Genomic DNA, 16407 nt, shown 5'->3' with positions numbered 1-16407 from the left:
AATCAATCCTGGTTAACTGTGGTAGCCATTTTGGCATCAATGGAGATAAATGAGATTTAATAAAAGATTCCACAGTGAGTAATTATAACTTTTTCCTTGAAAATGGTTTTGCAGGTAAAATATTTAATAATTGTTATTAACAATATTTAACGATCAATTAATACTTATTCATATTAAGATATTATATGATAATTATTTATAGTTGTGATTATATATTTATAGTTATATAAATGTATACTATATTGAATTATTAATTAATGGTTTGTATAAATAATAATTATGGCATTTGTTAAGCACTTACTATGCTCAACATGCTCAACTTACTATGCTTGAGCCTGAGGCTCAAGTGGGGCTCACGTGGGGCTCACAGTTTCAATCCCCATTTTACAGATGAGGTAACTGAGACCCAGAAAAGTGAAGTGGCTTGCCCAACATCACACAGCAGACAAGTGGCGGAACTGGGATTAGAAGCCAAGACCTTCTGACTCCCAGTCCCCTGCTCTATCCACTACACCATGATGCTTCAACAACTTCATCATTCTTTTAGTCATACAATGTATAGAAAAATTTTATCTGGCCAACCTGGCTAAGCAAAAATTCCAATTTGCCAAATGTCAGCGTTGTCCCAAGGAATTACTTCTAGAAAGAGGTTTTTTCCTCTTTGATCCAGAGAAATAGAGAACACTTAGCATATAGTCTTTACAACTAGTTGAATATTCCTGGTGCTTGAGTTTCAGTATTGGTGAGGGTGGAATCCAGTCCCCAAATTTGCATCTAACCATTTTAGCTGAAGCAGTTATTAGCATGAGTTGAGCAGAATACATCAACATAATCTAGGTAGGCCAAGCAATTTGCTGACTCTCTAGAATAACATTATCTGGAAGTTCCAAGGGCACTGGATAAATCTTCACTTTCTCAGGCTTCACCCTATCTCTATGAGGGATGATTCAAACATTTTCAGGAGGCTTTTATAAACTTTTCTTAAAGGATTGAGGTGTTCTCCCAAAGCTGCCATTTGCTCAAGATTGTTATTGTAAAAGATATCAGGAAGGTTGGAAAGCTTTAGAGAAGCAAGGTGGCCTAACAGAACATGGGCCTGGGACTCAGAAGGACCTTGGTTGTAATGCCACCCCTGCCACTTGTCTGCTCCTTGGGCAAGTCATTTAAATTCTCTGTGCTTCAGTTACCTCATTTGTAAAGGGAGGATTAAGACTATGAGCCTCATGTCAGACATGGATTATCCAACCTGATTAGCTTGTATCTACCTCAGTACTTAGTACAGTGACTGGCACATAGTAAGCACTAACAAATATCATTAAAAATGGCTTCATTACCTTTCTGATCAGTAAAATACCAAATCAAACAGCTTACATTTTTTACGATATGATTTTCTGGACTCTCATACCTAAGAAGAACTGTGAAGATTTGGAATCTTACTAAGAAAAAGTCTTCTAAAAATATTTATTTGCAATATAAAAATCTATTAGATAAACACAAAAAGGGACAATGTAATTTAATGCATTTTAAGTTTATGCATTAAATTAAAAGCAGGATTACATAAATCCATATTTTCAAATTTGCGCCCTTATTTTTGCACCTGCATCATATAGGCACAATTAGAATGAGCACACATCAGGTGTGCTGTGACTGACTAATCAACAATTGCAGTTGCATTCAAACTGTGTCTACTTTTTTATGGAAAGAAGAGCAGATGTTTTGAAAATAGTTTAAGATACGCCCTAGTGTTCCCCTTTCCTGTGACTCAATCACAGATTTGTTCTCCCTCCCACAAGGTAAAATGCAGTAAAGAATGTCAGGGACTCCCTGTTTTTCCACTTAAGAGTGGTGGGTGGGCATATGTTGGAGTAGGAGTAGTAGGAGTAGGAGTATTGGTACTAGTGGTAGTAACATTTATCAAGTGTTTACTGTGTGCAGAGTTCTGTATTAGGACTGGGGAAGAATAATAATGTTGGTATTTGTTAAGCGCATACTATGTGCAGAGCACTGTTTTAAGCGCTGGGGTAAACACAGGGGAATCAGGTTGTCCCACGTGGGGCTCACAGTCTTAATCCCCATTTTACAGATGAGGGAACTGAGGCACCGAGAAGTTAAGTGACTTGCCCACAGTCACACAGCTGACAAGTGGCAGAGCTGGGATTCGAACTCATGAGCCCTGACTCCAAAGCCCGTGCTCTTTCCACTGCGCCACGCTGTCATTTAATGGACTCACAGTCTGAGAATATAAGGGGAAAGAGGGGACTGGAGACAGACATATAAGGAATGATTTTAAAATATGCACTAAAACAACATAAAAGGCAAGAGCAAACACACACACACACACATACATACACATAAATAATCAGGGTGCTGAGACTAAAGGAGAAGAATTTCAGGATCCTTGTAGGGTATCCTGCCAATTTTTCCTAGATTTTGTGATGGCCTTATGCTTTAGGCTTTTCTCTTTCTCACCGTGATGGTGCAAAGTAGGATGGGAAGTAGTCTCCTTTGTAGTGCACAGGAGAGCTGATGCCAGTTCTTGGGGACATAGATGGCTGACTGACCAGTCGGGGGAATGCCGGGAGTTGGTAGGAGTGGTTTATATCCCCCATGGCCCGGTGTACACAGAACAAACTGACAGCGTGGCTCACTGGAAAGAGCACGGGCTTTGGAGTCAGAGGTCATGGGTTCGAACCCCAGCTCTGCCACTTGCCAGCTGTGTGACTTTGGGCAAGTCACTTAACTTCTCGGTGCCTCAGTTCCCTCATCTGTAAAATGGGGATTAAGACTGTGAGCCCCACGTGGGACAACCTGATTCCCCTGTGTCTACCCCAGCGCTTAGAACAGTGCTTGGCACATAGTAAGCGCTTAACAAATACCAACATTATTATTATTATTATTATTATAACCCAGGTGAGGAACCTTGGTAGTGGGAAGGGAAGGCAGAATGTATTCTTGGTTTTTTCACTGTGCCATGGTGGACAAATTAAATTGACTTAAAAAATTTTCTGGGTCTCCCCACTCCCTGCCTCCATACATGCTCATAATTTCAAGCTTGGTTGGCTGTTTTATTAATATAGATTGAAACTATTTGAGAGATAGGATTGTGCATTGTGAAGTAGATCACTCCACTCATACCAAAGTTTGGACACAAATGTGTGGTATTGAATCTGCCTTCCTTTGATACTGCGGCTGTTGTCAATCCACAGGGGATTTTTTTTCTCACTGTTTCCCTATTCAGCACAACAGCTTGGCTCTGGCACTCATGAATCCCACTGACTCGTGTGGGGGCAGGAATGGAGATGGTGGATTTCTCCTTTTCCTCCTTCTCCTTTTTTCTTTTTCCTCTTAATCTCCTTTTCCTCATCCATTTCTTTCTCCTTTTCTTTCCCTTTCCTCATCTTTTTCCTTATCTCTGTCTTCTTCATATCATTTTCCCCCTTCTTCTTCCTCCTTTTTTCCCTCTTTCATTTTTTCTCTTCCTTCTCCTCTTCCTTTTTCCTTTTTTTCTCCTTCTCTTCTTCTCCCATCCCTCTTTCCTTTCCTTCTCCTTCTCCATCTCATATGGATTCCAGCCCACATCCTATCCCCAAATTATAAAGATTACTGATTTGGAAGTTGACCTCTTGTGATGTTGAGTATATTCCTGCCAAGGCCACAGTTAAAGTAAGGTGCTTTAAAATGGGAGGCAAGAAATTCATAAGTAAAAAGCACAGACTACCAAGGCCCTGACACAAAAGGGCTAATTTTGTCTACCCTTCCCAACAGCTACTAGGACATTATGGGGAGAGGCTAGCTTCTCTTCCAAGAGCAAGAGAGACCTAACACCGTTTGGTGTGGAGCCAACTTCTCTTGACAGCAAAGACTGGGTAAGGATATCTGTTAGTTTTTGACCCTGTTGTGTTGTGTTTCTCTGCTTCTCTGAGATCCATCCAGAGGATATCTCCACCTGTAAGGGATCCTTCTTGGTCTAAGCTATATCTGGGCACAAAAGTAAAACTAAAGCAAGGTAATCTGGTGATTGTTTAGGGCTGAGGCTTTTTTCCAGTTAATTAATTATGGTATATATTAAACCTTTACTTACTATATGCCAAGCATTGTAATAAACGCTGGAGTAATACAAGATTAGGTTGGACACAGACCCTTTCCCTCATGGGGCTCAAATCTAAGTAGAAGGGAGTAGGATTTAATCTCTGTTTTAGAGTTGCAGAAACAGAGACACTGAGAAATTAAGAGATTTGCCCAAAGTCATACAGCAGGAAATTAACAGAACTGGTATTAGAACTGAAATCCTCTGACTCCAGGCCTTTGGTCTTTTCACTAGCTTCCCCACATAAGCTCTCAGGCATTTACCTGTCCATAGCACAAGGAATCTGATGTTTGTTATTATTACTCTTAATAATAATAATGGTAATGGAGTATTTGCTAAACACAGTATTAAGTGCTGGAGTAAATTCAAGATAATCAGATCATGCATAGTCCCTGTCCCAAAATGTGTTCACAGTCAAAATGAGAGGGAGAATAGGTATTGAATCCCCATTTTACAGATGAGGAAACTGAGGCACAGAAAAGTTAAGTAACTTGCCCAATATTATAGAGCAAACAAGTAGCAGAGTCAGGATTAGAACTCTGTAATTTGGACTCCTAAATCTGTGCTTTCTCCACTAGTCAACACTGATTCCCTAGTCAGCACAACAGCTTGGCTCTGGCACTCATGAATCTCACTGGCTGTAAATATTACTTTGTAAATCTTGAGAGTATTTCTGATATGATCCTTTCCAGTTTGTGGTACTGATTCCATTCCAACTTTGATCTCATCTTCTTTGGGAAGCAGCTTGGCCACTGGGGCCTTTGCAGAGCTATCAATTAGATCCCAGATGAAGTTTTTAATTCCATATTTTCACCTGATGACACTAAATACCAGATGGCTGATTTTGATCCCAATTTGGAGTTAGACAGCTAAACATCTCCACTTCTGATCCTCTGAGACAAAAGCCCTGGAGACTGACTACTGGAGAGTCCTCTTGGGCTTTGGACAGGGTTCTGCTTAAGCCATTTAAGGATCTGATTATATGACTACTTTTTGATGTACTTTTTGTTGTGTGTCCAAGGTTCATAATACCAGTGGGCCTGCAGTCTGTTACTTGTAATAGCCCCTAGGTAATTGCCACAACGTATGATTCATCCTGTTTTCCCTAAAGCCTAATTCTAAGCCTGAATATAAAGTGAGGGACTGCAGCAGGAGGACTAGCAGAGTAATAGGGGAATCACTGCAGCAAAAAGAATTAGAGAATGGCAGCTTGTCAGATTAATTTGCTAGACTGTATTATATTTAATTTACTTCAGGGCAAGTACTTCATTTCAAGTTCGCCAAATGTCCCCCCAGACAAAATTGTTCACTTCCTGAAATATGAAAAGAATATTCCTAGTCTTCTAACAATCTTGCCTTTAAAATATTACCTTTGTAAAGAGATTTAAAATAGCAAAATCCAAACTAAATGATATAACTTAATTTGCCAGAAGGTTGATTGACTTTATGATGACATTTTGCCTTGCCAGTGTGAATGCTATTAAAACTTTAAAATGATAAATATGGAATCATTACTAATACTAACAAAGTTCATTGTAATTGCTTTAGGCAAAGCAAATATAAACATATTTCTTACATTGCTTTGTCCTTACCAGCTTTACCAACTACACAAAAATGATTAATTTGAGGGAAAGGATTTTCAGTTTGGGACCGGTTTTACAGTTTTTTTTATATGTGGAGTCCAACAAAAAAATCAAATCCCAGCAATACAACACAAGGCTTTTTTATTGCAATATTTAATACAGATTTGTATGGGTGCGGACAGAGTCTGTTTCCCTAAAAACGAGCTCAATCTCATCACCGAAAGATGGGAGAGGGAGTTAGGTACTGTGCATTGTGGTCATGGTGTTCCTTCACACCAACTGCAGAATTCAATTAAGAGTGGCTCCAGCTTTCTTAACTGAAGAAAGGGTGTGGCTGAATTTAGCAGCCGGGGAAGGTATGACTGAAATTGAGGACAGGGGAAGGGTGTGGCTGAAGCATGGTTTAGGAAATTAGAGAAGATTAAATGCTAAATGGAAACTGAAAACAAAATGGAGTAAAGCTAGTTAAGAGTTGGTTTCGTCACCTGTTTAGGTCAAATATCAAGAGATAGTCCACTATCAATAACATTAATAACTGTGGCATTTGTTAAGTGCTAATTATGTGCCAAGAGCTATATTAAGCACAGAGGTAAATATAATCAAACCTGCCGCAGTCCCTATGCCAATTGAGGCTCACAATCAGAAAGAGTGGGACAACAGGGATTGAAACCATTTTACAAATGAGCAATTGAGGCACAGAGGAATCAAATGATTTACCTAAGATCACCAAGCAGGCAAATAGCTAAATTATGATGAGAGCCCAGGTCTCCTCATTTCTAGTCCTCTGCTTTTTCCACTAGGCCATGCTGTCGTTTAATCACATTAGTTATATGACAAGCACTCCATCCAATCAGGCACTAATCAATTTAACAAATGATTTGCAGCCCAGAAACCATCATAGCAACTTCTCCTCCCCACCACTCCCTTCATCCCCTAGCATTTTATATGTGAAACATTTTATGCCTTTCAGATGCAACTGAAGACTGCTTGTCCCAGTAATGATTACTGATACTGATATTGTTTGTGATTACTAGTTTTTTTTTAATCCTTGGACTCCTTTATTGTCACTTGTTTTGTGCTTTGCAGTGCTTGTAATTTTTCTAATCTGCTGTTTCCACTGGTTGGAATCAGATTTATAAATTGCAGATAATCCATGCTCCCCTTTGTGCTTTTGAGATTATGTTGTTTAATGAGGGTGCACTGGGAACAACTCATACACCAGTTTTATGTTGAAAGTAATGATAATTAATAACCTTTCCAATCCCTGCTATTTGGATAGTGCCTGAAGTGGTAGACACAGCACTGATATCTGCTGCTTTAGGCTTTTCATGTAAAGTCATTTAGGTGGGTAGTAGATGAGAAGATGGGGTGATTGAATATTGAATATCATCTTTTCAGCTCACTTCTCCCTTTCACAGTGAGGAGAGCAAAAGCAATTCATTTTCCAGGGCAGGATAAAAGAAAATTCAACCTCCATCTTCTCCTCAAGCTTCACTTCATGCCAGTGGTTTCTGCAGCCATCAACAATGAAGCCTCCTAATTTCCCAAGACTCCCTGGCCTACTTTGATAACATCGTGTACAGTGGGAAATGCCTGAGTAGGAGCAGGATCTAATGCCTGGAAGAGACTTTCCCTTTGTTTGTCTGCTTGTCTTTGTGCAAGTCCATACTTCCTGCAATGGAGGTAAATTAATGTGAATAAATGTGTTTTGAATATGCCCAGCTCCTTTTTTCTAAGTTCAAAAAAGTTTGCATTCAACATCACATGTCTGTTAATCATATCTCTGAGAGTCGAGGTAAAGAAGTGTTATCTGCATTCTGTTTTCTCAAGGTCCCACAAATGGACAATGGCAGAGCCAATGGCAATATCTTAAACCAACTGACCCTCAAGCTCTCTGCTATCCCTGTGTTTGAGGCATGATTTATCCATGCCCCCCAAATCCAGCCAGGAAAGCTTAGTCGATTTTATCTAAACAACAAAGAATTCAGTAAAATATATAGATGTTTTCATGTTGACCTTCCTCACTTGACTGTAAACTCGACTGAGACCAGGGATCATGTCTACCAATGCTATTGTACTGTATTAGTCAGTGGTGAATCAATGGTATCTATTGAGCACTTACTGTGTGTAGAGCACTATACTAAGTACTTTTGTCCATTCATTCATTCAATTGTATTTATTGAGTGTTTACTGTGTGCAGTGCACTGTGCTAAGTGCTTAGAATGTACAACTCAACAACAGAGACAATCCCTTCCCACAGTGGGCTCACAGTCTGGAATGGGGGGGAGACAAGCATCATAACAAGTAAACAGGCATTAATAGCATCAATATAAATTAATAGAATTATATATATATATACCCTCAGAACAATTAAAACAGGCATTAATACAAATAAGTAGAATTACAGATATGTACATATATATACAAGTGCTGTGGGGCAGGGATGGGAGGTAGAGTAAAGGGACTGAGTCAGAATGAGATGGGGGGAGGAGGAACTGAGGAAAAGGGGGACTTAGTCTGGGAAGGCCTCCTGGAGGAGTTGAGCCTTCAGTAGGGCTTTGAAGGGGGGAAATGTGATTGGTGGATTTGAAAAGGGAGGGAATTCCAGGCCAGGGGTAGGACATGGGCCAGGGGTTGACAGCGGGACAGACGTGAATGAGGCACAGTGAGAAGGTTAGCACCAGAGGAATGGAGTGTGCGGGCTGTGAAATGGACAGAGAGAAGGGAGATGAGGTAGGAGGGGACAAGGTGAGGGGGATCTTTAAAGCCAATAGTGAGTTTTTGCTTGATATGGAGATTGAAAGGCAACCACTGGAGATTTTTGAGGAGGGGGGTGACATGCCCAGGATGTTTCTATAGAAAGATAATCTGGGCAGCAGAGTGAAGTATAGACTGAAGTGGGGAGAGACAGGAGGTTGGAAGATCAGAAAGGATGCTGATTCATTCATTCAATCATATTTATTGCATGCTTACTAGGAAGAGCACTGTACTAAGTGCTTGGAAAATACAATTCAGCAGACTACTGCTGGGGCAGTAATCTAGTCGGGATAGGATGAGTGATTGTACTAATGTGGTAATGGTTTGGATAGAGAAGAAAGGGCGGATCTTGGGGATGCTGTGAAGATGAGATGAGCAGGTTTTGGTGATGGATTGGATGTGTGGGGTGAATGAGAGAGCAGAGTCAAGGATGATATCAAGGTTGTGGGCTTGTGAGATGAGAAGGCTGGTAGTGCTGTCCACAGTGATGGGAAAGTCAGGGAGAGGACAGGGTTTGGGAGGGAAGATAAGGAGCTCAGTCTTTGACTAGTAGAGTTTTAGTTGGCAGGAGGACGTCCAGAAGGAGATGTATTGAAGGCAGGAGCAGATGCAAGCCTGGAGGGAGGGAGAGAGAACAGGGGAGGAGATATAGATTTGGGCATCATCTGCTTAGAGATGATAGTTGAAACTGTGGGAGCGAATGAGTTCACCAAGGGAGTGAGTATAGATGGAGAACAGAAGGGGACCAAGAACTGATCCTTGAGGAACCCCTACATTTAGGGGATGGGAGTGGTAGGAGGAGCCCACGAAGCACTTTGGAGAGAACAATGCAACAGAGTTTTTGACACATTCCCTGCTCACAAGGACATATAGTCTAGAAGAGGAGAGAGGCAGTAAAGTCAATTATAGGACTGCAAACAGGTACTGTGGGGCTGAGGGTTCAGGAAAGATCCCAAGCATGTAGTATAGGGCTTGGCATTCAGTAAGAAGTCAATCAATAAAATGATTAACTGATTGGATTGTGATGATTATCAGCCAGTAGAATATTTATTGGGCCTGGGAGTCAGAAGGATCTGGATTCTAATCCCAGCTCCACCTCTTGTCTACTATGTGACCTTAGGCAAGTCACTTAATTTCTCTGCTTCATTTACCTCATCTGTAAAATGGGGATTCAGACTGTGAACCTAATGTGGGACATGGACTGTGTCCAATCTGATTAACATGTATCTACCCAAGCACTTAAGTACAGTGCCTGGCACAAAGTAAAGGGTTTAATAAATATCATTAAAGACATATTTCAGCACTATCATCACCAAGCACATTGAGTTAAGAATCCATTATTATTAAAGATAAAACATACTGATATTAATAATATTGATGATAATAATAACAATTGTATTAGTACACTGAGTGGCACATAGTAACAAATAACACAATTATCTAAACGCTGGGGTAGATACAAATTGGATTGGACACAGTCCCTATGCCACATGGGGTAAAATCTCCATTTTACAGATGAGGTAACTGAGGCACAGAGAAGTGAAGAAACTTTCCTAAGGTCACATGGCAGACAAGTGGCAGAGCTGCATTAGAACCCAGACCCTACTGACTCCCAGGCCCTTGCTCTATCCACTAGGCCATGCTGTTTCTCAGGCCGCATTACTTTTCAATGTGGTATTTGTGAAACGTTTATTATGTGCCAAGAACTTTACTAAATGCTTAGGGTAGATACCAAATAATCTGGTCCCCCATGGGGCTCACTTTCTAAGAAAGAGGGAGAACAGGTATTGAATCTCCTTTTGCAGATAAGAGAACTGAGGCACAGAGAAAGTTAAGAAACTTGCCCAAGATTACTCAGCAGGTATGGGACAGAGCTGAGATTAGATTATGCCCTGCCTCCTCATATCAGACAGATAATTGTTCTGCCCCACTTGATAGAGTAATTGAAGGTACATGTCCTCCAAGAATCCTTCCCTGACTAATCCCTCCTTTCCTCTTCTCCCACTCCCTTCCACACTGCTATTACTTGTTTCTTTATTCATTCTCTCTCCCATCCACACAGAACATATGTATATATGTGTAATTTATTCATTTATTTATTTATTTATTTATTTATTTATTTATATATTCATATTATTGTATTTCTCCCCCACTAGACTGTGAGCTCATTGTGGGCAGGAATGTGTCTGTTTGCTGCTATATTGTACTCTTCCAAGCATTCAGTACAGTGCTTTTCTCACAGTAAGTGCTCAATAAATATGAGTGAATGAATGAATGAATTAGAACCAAATCCTCTGGCTTCTAGGACCATGTTTTTTTCCACTAGGCAACACTGCTTCCTGATTATATGAGGAGAATGGATTAAATCAGGAAACTGAAGTAGCTGTGTTGAACTGAAAGTGGCTCACTCTTGCAGGAAGGGCAGTAAAACAGGACAGTGAGAAACATACTTAATGTAACTTTGATAGCAGTGCACTGTTGAGAGACCACTGCAGCAGATAGATGAGCCTGGCAGACAACAGTTAGGAAAGGACTTACCCTGTTTGAGCAAAGATATTAAGAATATTGGGATACCAAAAGGGTGGCTCAAAAGCAGATAATGGGCCTTATGTGAGACAAACCCATTAGTGCAGTAAGGCTCTATCCTTACGTTCAAACAATGTGGAAGAACAAGTCAAGATCACTTAAGTTTTTTCAGCCACCCTAGAATGCTTAGGCAGGCTATCAGCACCTTTAGTGTCATCCTAAAATGATAATGGATGTTGATAATGATATAAGTGGTTCAGTGGAAAGAGCCCGGGCTTGGGAGTCAGAGGTCATGGGTTCTAATCCCGGCTCCACCACTTGTCAGCTGTGTGACTTTGGGCAAGTCACTTCACTTCTCTGTACCTCAGTTACCTCATCTGTAAGATGGGGATGAAGACTGTGAGCACCATGTGAGACAACCTGATCACCTTGTGTCCCCCCAGCACTTAGAACAGTGCTTTGCACATAGTATGCGCTTAACAAATACCATTATTATTATTATTATTATATAAGCAGCATGAAGCATGTACATGAAGCAACATGGTATAGTGGATAGAGCATGGGCCTGAGAGTCAGTAGGTCATGGGTTATAATCCCGGCTCCACCACTTGTCTGCTGTGTGACCCTGGGCAAGTCACTTCATTTCTCTGTGTCTCAGTTACCTCATCTGTAAAATGAGGATTGAGACTGAGCCCCATGTGGGACAGGGAATGAGTCCAACTCAATTTGCTTGTATCCTCCCCAGCGTTTAATACCATCATCATTATTATTATGATTATATAATTGCGGTATTTTTTAAGTGTCTTTTATGTACTGGGTACTGGGGTAGCCACAAGATAATCAGGTCTCATATGGGGCTCACAGTCTAAGTATGAGGGAAAACACTTATTGCATTCTCATTTTGCAGATGAGGGAACTAAGGCACAAATAAATTGAATGAATTGCCCAAGATCACACTACAGATAAGTGGTAGAGCTGGGATCAATATCCAAATTCTCTGACTCCCAGGCCCATGCTTCTGTCCTATAGGCTATGCTGCTTTTCATGCATAAGTACTTCTTAAACCATGTCTATAAGATCACAAGTATGACATTGCAAAATGCAGTTTAGGCGTGTCATTCATTCATTATGGCCAGTAGCAAAATTATTTAACCCAAACTATTTGTTAGTGTAAGAGATGAAAACTGCTTGGCGCTACATATTTTCATCAGGGGAAACTAATCATCAGGAGCTACAATATCGTTAGTGGACTTAGAAACAAAGTCTCTCAGAAGATGCAATAGGTTAAGTGCATCAAAATGAAGTGAGATCAATCAGTCAATCAGTCAATCGATCAGTGCTATTTATTGGGTGCTTACTATATGCAGAGCATTATACTAAGTGGTTGGGAGATTACAATAGTTCCCCACTTATGACAAGTTTACAGTCTAGATTTACATTCTGGCCTAGTCTAGTACTTAGAACAGATATTTAGGTTACTTTTCTTCTGTTTGTCAGTTATAGTTTTTTAATGATATTTCTTAAGTGTTTACAGTGTGCCAGGTACTGTGCTAAGCACTGTACAAATTAGTCAGGTGGACATAGCCCATGTTCCACATGGGGCTCACAGTCTTGATCCCCATTGTATAGATGAAGTGATTGATGCACAGAAAAGTTAAGCTACTTGCCTGAGGTCACATAACAGACAAGTGGCTGAGCTGAGATTAAAACCCAGATCCTTCTTACTCCCAGGCCCCTGCTCTATCCAATAGGCCTTGCTGCTTCCCAGATTTTTTTTGGGAAATAATCAGCAATAAATAAGAATGCAGTACTCTGTGTGATGGGAATTCAGTTATGTGTAGAGGAAAGCCTGGGGGAGAGAGTGAATGGGTAGTCAACACAATCTGCCAACATTGCAAGACTCTTTTCACTAGTAACCTATCTCAATGGTCTGAGTACAGACCTGAGAACCCATTTAGACTGTAATTTAAATCATCTTGATGCAGTTCAGAGCTGCCACATCAAGGCTCCTGAGAATTAAACTCATTTGGAGGTGTCAGCAATGCCCTTTTCAACCCATTTTAAGTAGTTCATTAGCTTGTTTTGAAAAGCAGTAATGGGGGACATGAAGACTGCCACTGATGTGAGACATGAAGAGGTTTTGATTGAGGGGACTGAGAGGGTGTTTTGTGGGTGAGGCTACTCCAACCATTTGGAAAAGCTTGGGAACAACCAGGGTCTGATTTGGCTGCCAGCTCAAATCAGCAGTGTTCTGACATCTATAGGGTCTGTTAAAGTTGTTTCATTATTCATCCAGGTGTTGAAGAGTTAGTTCAAAGTCAGTGGTAATGTTTTTCTAATGGAGCTCAACAAAGCATGCAGTTCTGTGAAATACCTCTTGTTTAAGCATATTAAATGAAGGCCCTTGATCCAGTCACCCATTGCCTCTTCCAGTGCCTCTTTAGGATACTCTTTTCTAAGTTCTGAGAAAAATTGGTTTTACCCACCTATGTTTTTAGAGCAAATCAAATTCCTTTGAAATATTGATTAGGTTGTTCTACTCAAGGAGCAACAAACATCAAAGAAAAGGCAATATGAAAACTGAAATATTCACTGAGTTATTGCTTAGTTTGTCCTTCCACAGGATAGTCTTGATGGCATTGTCTTGATAGCATTGTCTTGACAGCATTTCAGAAACATTCCTTGTCATCATCAAGTGGATTATATTTGGGCCTGATATATAATAATTATAATATTTGTTAAGTGCTTATTATGTGCCAAGCACTCTCCTAAGCAGTGTAGCAGGAAATAGATAATCAGGTTGGACACAGTCTCTGTTCCACATGAGAGACAGGAATTGAAGCTCCACATTACAGGTGAGGAAACTGAGGCACAGAGAAGTTAAGTGACTTGCTCAAAGTCACACAGCAGGAAAGAGGCAGAGCCAGGATTAAAAGCCTGGTCCTTTGACTTCCAGGTCTAGACTCAATCCATTAGGCCACACAATTAGTTTAATGTGATTTGATAGATCCACAGCACAACTGAATGAATGTTAATGGTAGGCTAGTTATGGGTAGGGAATGTTTCAGCAAATTCTGTGGTATTGTACTCTTCCAAGTGCTTAGTCCAGTGCTCTACACATAGTAAGTGCTCAATAAATACTACTTACTGATTGACTGATTGATTGATTCCTCTCAGGTTCAAAATGAATGTTTTAACGAGAGATGTCTTGATCAAAAATAGTAGCTGTAGCAGTAATAGTAGTAATAGTAATAGCAGTAGTAGTAGTATGAGCTCTAATCTGGCTCTGCCACTTGTCTGCTGTGTGACCTTGGGCAAATCACTTAACTTCAACTGTGCCTCAGTTACCTCATCTGTAAAATGGGGATTGAGACTGTGAGGCCCATGCGGGACAGGGACTGTGTCCAACCTGATTTGCTTGCATCCATCCCAGTGCTTAGTACAGTGCCTCCCACATAGTAAATCATAAAAAATACCATAATTATTATTGTTATTAGTAGTAGTTATATTTTGCTACTTGGAGGACCAAATGACTTGACTTAGGTTAGCATAGTTTGGACTCTTCATCAAGAGGACTAATTCTCTGGAAAACACACTAATATTAGGAAAATTTCAGGGGAAATGTGGAAGAGACAGACCAGCAGCTAGATGCACAAAAACCATAACAAAGACAATGGAAGAACCACTAGCAAGGTTTCAGATTATGGCAAAAGATATTACATTCTGGAGAAAATATATCTGTAGAGTCTCTATGAATTGGAAATGACTCAAAGGCATTTGGTAATAGTAGTATTTACTGATCATCTATAGTGTGCTAAGTAAGATCCCGCCTTCCAATGCTCTTTTAGTTATTTTGTGATCCAGTAAAAAAAACAAAAAACCCAAATTTCCCTACACTGACAACCAATGGGTTATATCATAATAAGTTAGAGAGACAGACATATGCTATGTTCATATATTATATTTTGTGACAATCAATTAGTGGCCATCAGAGCGAGATTTGAGATGACCTTATCACAACATTGCAGTTATAAGACACCTACCGAGGAAAAGTAGAGAGCCACAGGATTTAAAATGGAGCAATTCCCTTAGAAATGAAAGGCTTTTGCACATTTTTTGTCATTCGTATTCCACCAAACCTGAACACATGTTGCCATATGCCATCTGAGTAATTCCCCAAGCCAGATCTAATTGGTAGGAAGACATGCTTGTTGAGTGCCCACCACAACCCCTTCTATGAGAGATACAAGTTCCTAATATCTGTAATTTTATTTATATGTATCTGTAATTTTATTTATTTGTATTGCTGTCTTTCTCCCCTGCCTAGACTTTAAGGTCGTTGAGAGCAGGGAATATGTCTGTTTATTGTCATATTGCACTCTCCCAAGTGCTTAGTACAGTGCTCTGTGCATAGTAAGTGCTCAATAAATACGACTGCCTGAATGAATGAATAGTACAGTGCTCTGATCACAGTATGTGTTTAACAAATAGTGGAGGTTGACTGATTGGTCCCCCCCATACCGGTGCCACATCCATCCAATCTGGTTTGTCTCCAAAGGCAGAGGAGGGAGAGGCAGACAAAATAGTTAATAATAATAATAAATAATAATGTTGGTATTTGTTAAGCACTTACTATGTGCAGAGCACTGTTCTAAGTGCTGGGGTAATCAGTTTGTCCCCCGTGAGGCTCATATTCTTAATCCCCATTTTACAGATGAGGTAATTGAGGCACAAAGAATTTAAGTGACTTGCCCACAGTCACACAGCTGACAAGTAGCAGAGCCGGGATTCGAACCCATGACATCTGACTCCCAAGCCCGTGCTCTTTCCATGAGCCACAGTAATGAATGGAGCCTGCTCCCTACTCTACCACCCAATTCCCATCATTTTCCCTCCATTCTCCTCCCATTCTCTTTTCCTTTCTCTCCTGGAACTCTCCACAGCTCCATCTACTCTGCTCTTTCTCTTCTTTGGGGTGTGCAGTTTTCTCATACCCCTACCCAGAGGCAGACAGCTATACTCTCCAGGGAAATGGGCTGGTTGGCAGCATTAGTCAGTCAGTCAATCATATTTATTGAGCATTTAATGTGTTCAGGGCACTGTTCTGAGTGCTGGGGAGACTACAATGTAACAATGAACAGATACATTCCTTGCCCACAGTAAGCTTACAGTCTAGAGGAGGAGACAGACATTAATAAATAAATAAATTACAGGTATGTACATAAGTGCTCTGGGGCTGGGAGGAAGGATGAATAAAGGGAGCAAGTTATGGTGATGCAGAAGAGAGTGGAAGAAGAGGAAAGGAGGGCTTACTCAGGAAAGGCCTAGGGAAGGAGGTATGCTATCAATAAAGCTTGCAAATAGAGAAGAGTAATTGTCAGATATAAGAAGGGGGGGGGCATTCCAGGCCAGAGGCATGATCAGGTCAAGAATTCAGTGATGAGATAGATGAGA

The sequence above is a fragment of the Ornithorhynchus anatinus genome, chromosome 14 (genome assembly GCF_004115215.2).
Source record: "Ornithorhynchus anatinus isolate Pmale09 chromosome 14, mOrnAna1.pri.v4, whole genome shotgun sequence".
NCBI lineage: Eukaryota > Metazoa > Chordata > Mammalia > Monotremata > Ornithorhynchidae > Ornithorhynchus > Ornithorhynchus anatinus.
Note: the sequence above shows the minus strand (reverse complement) of the source record.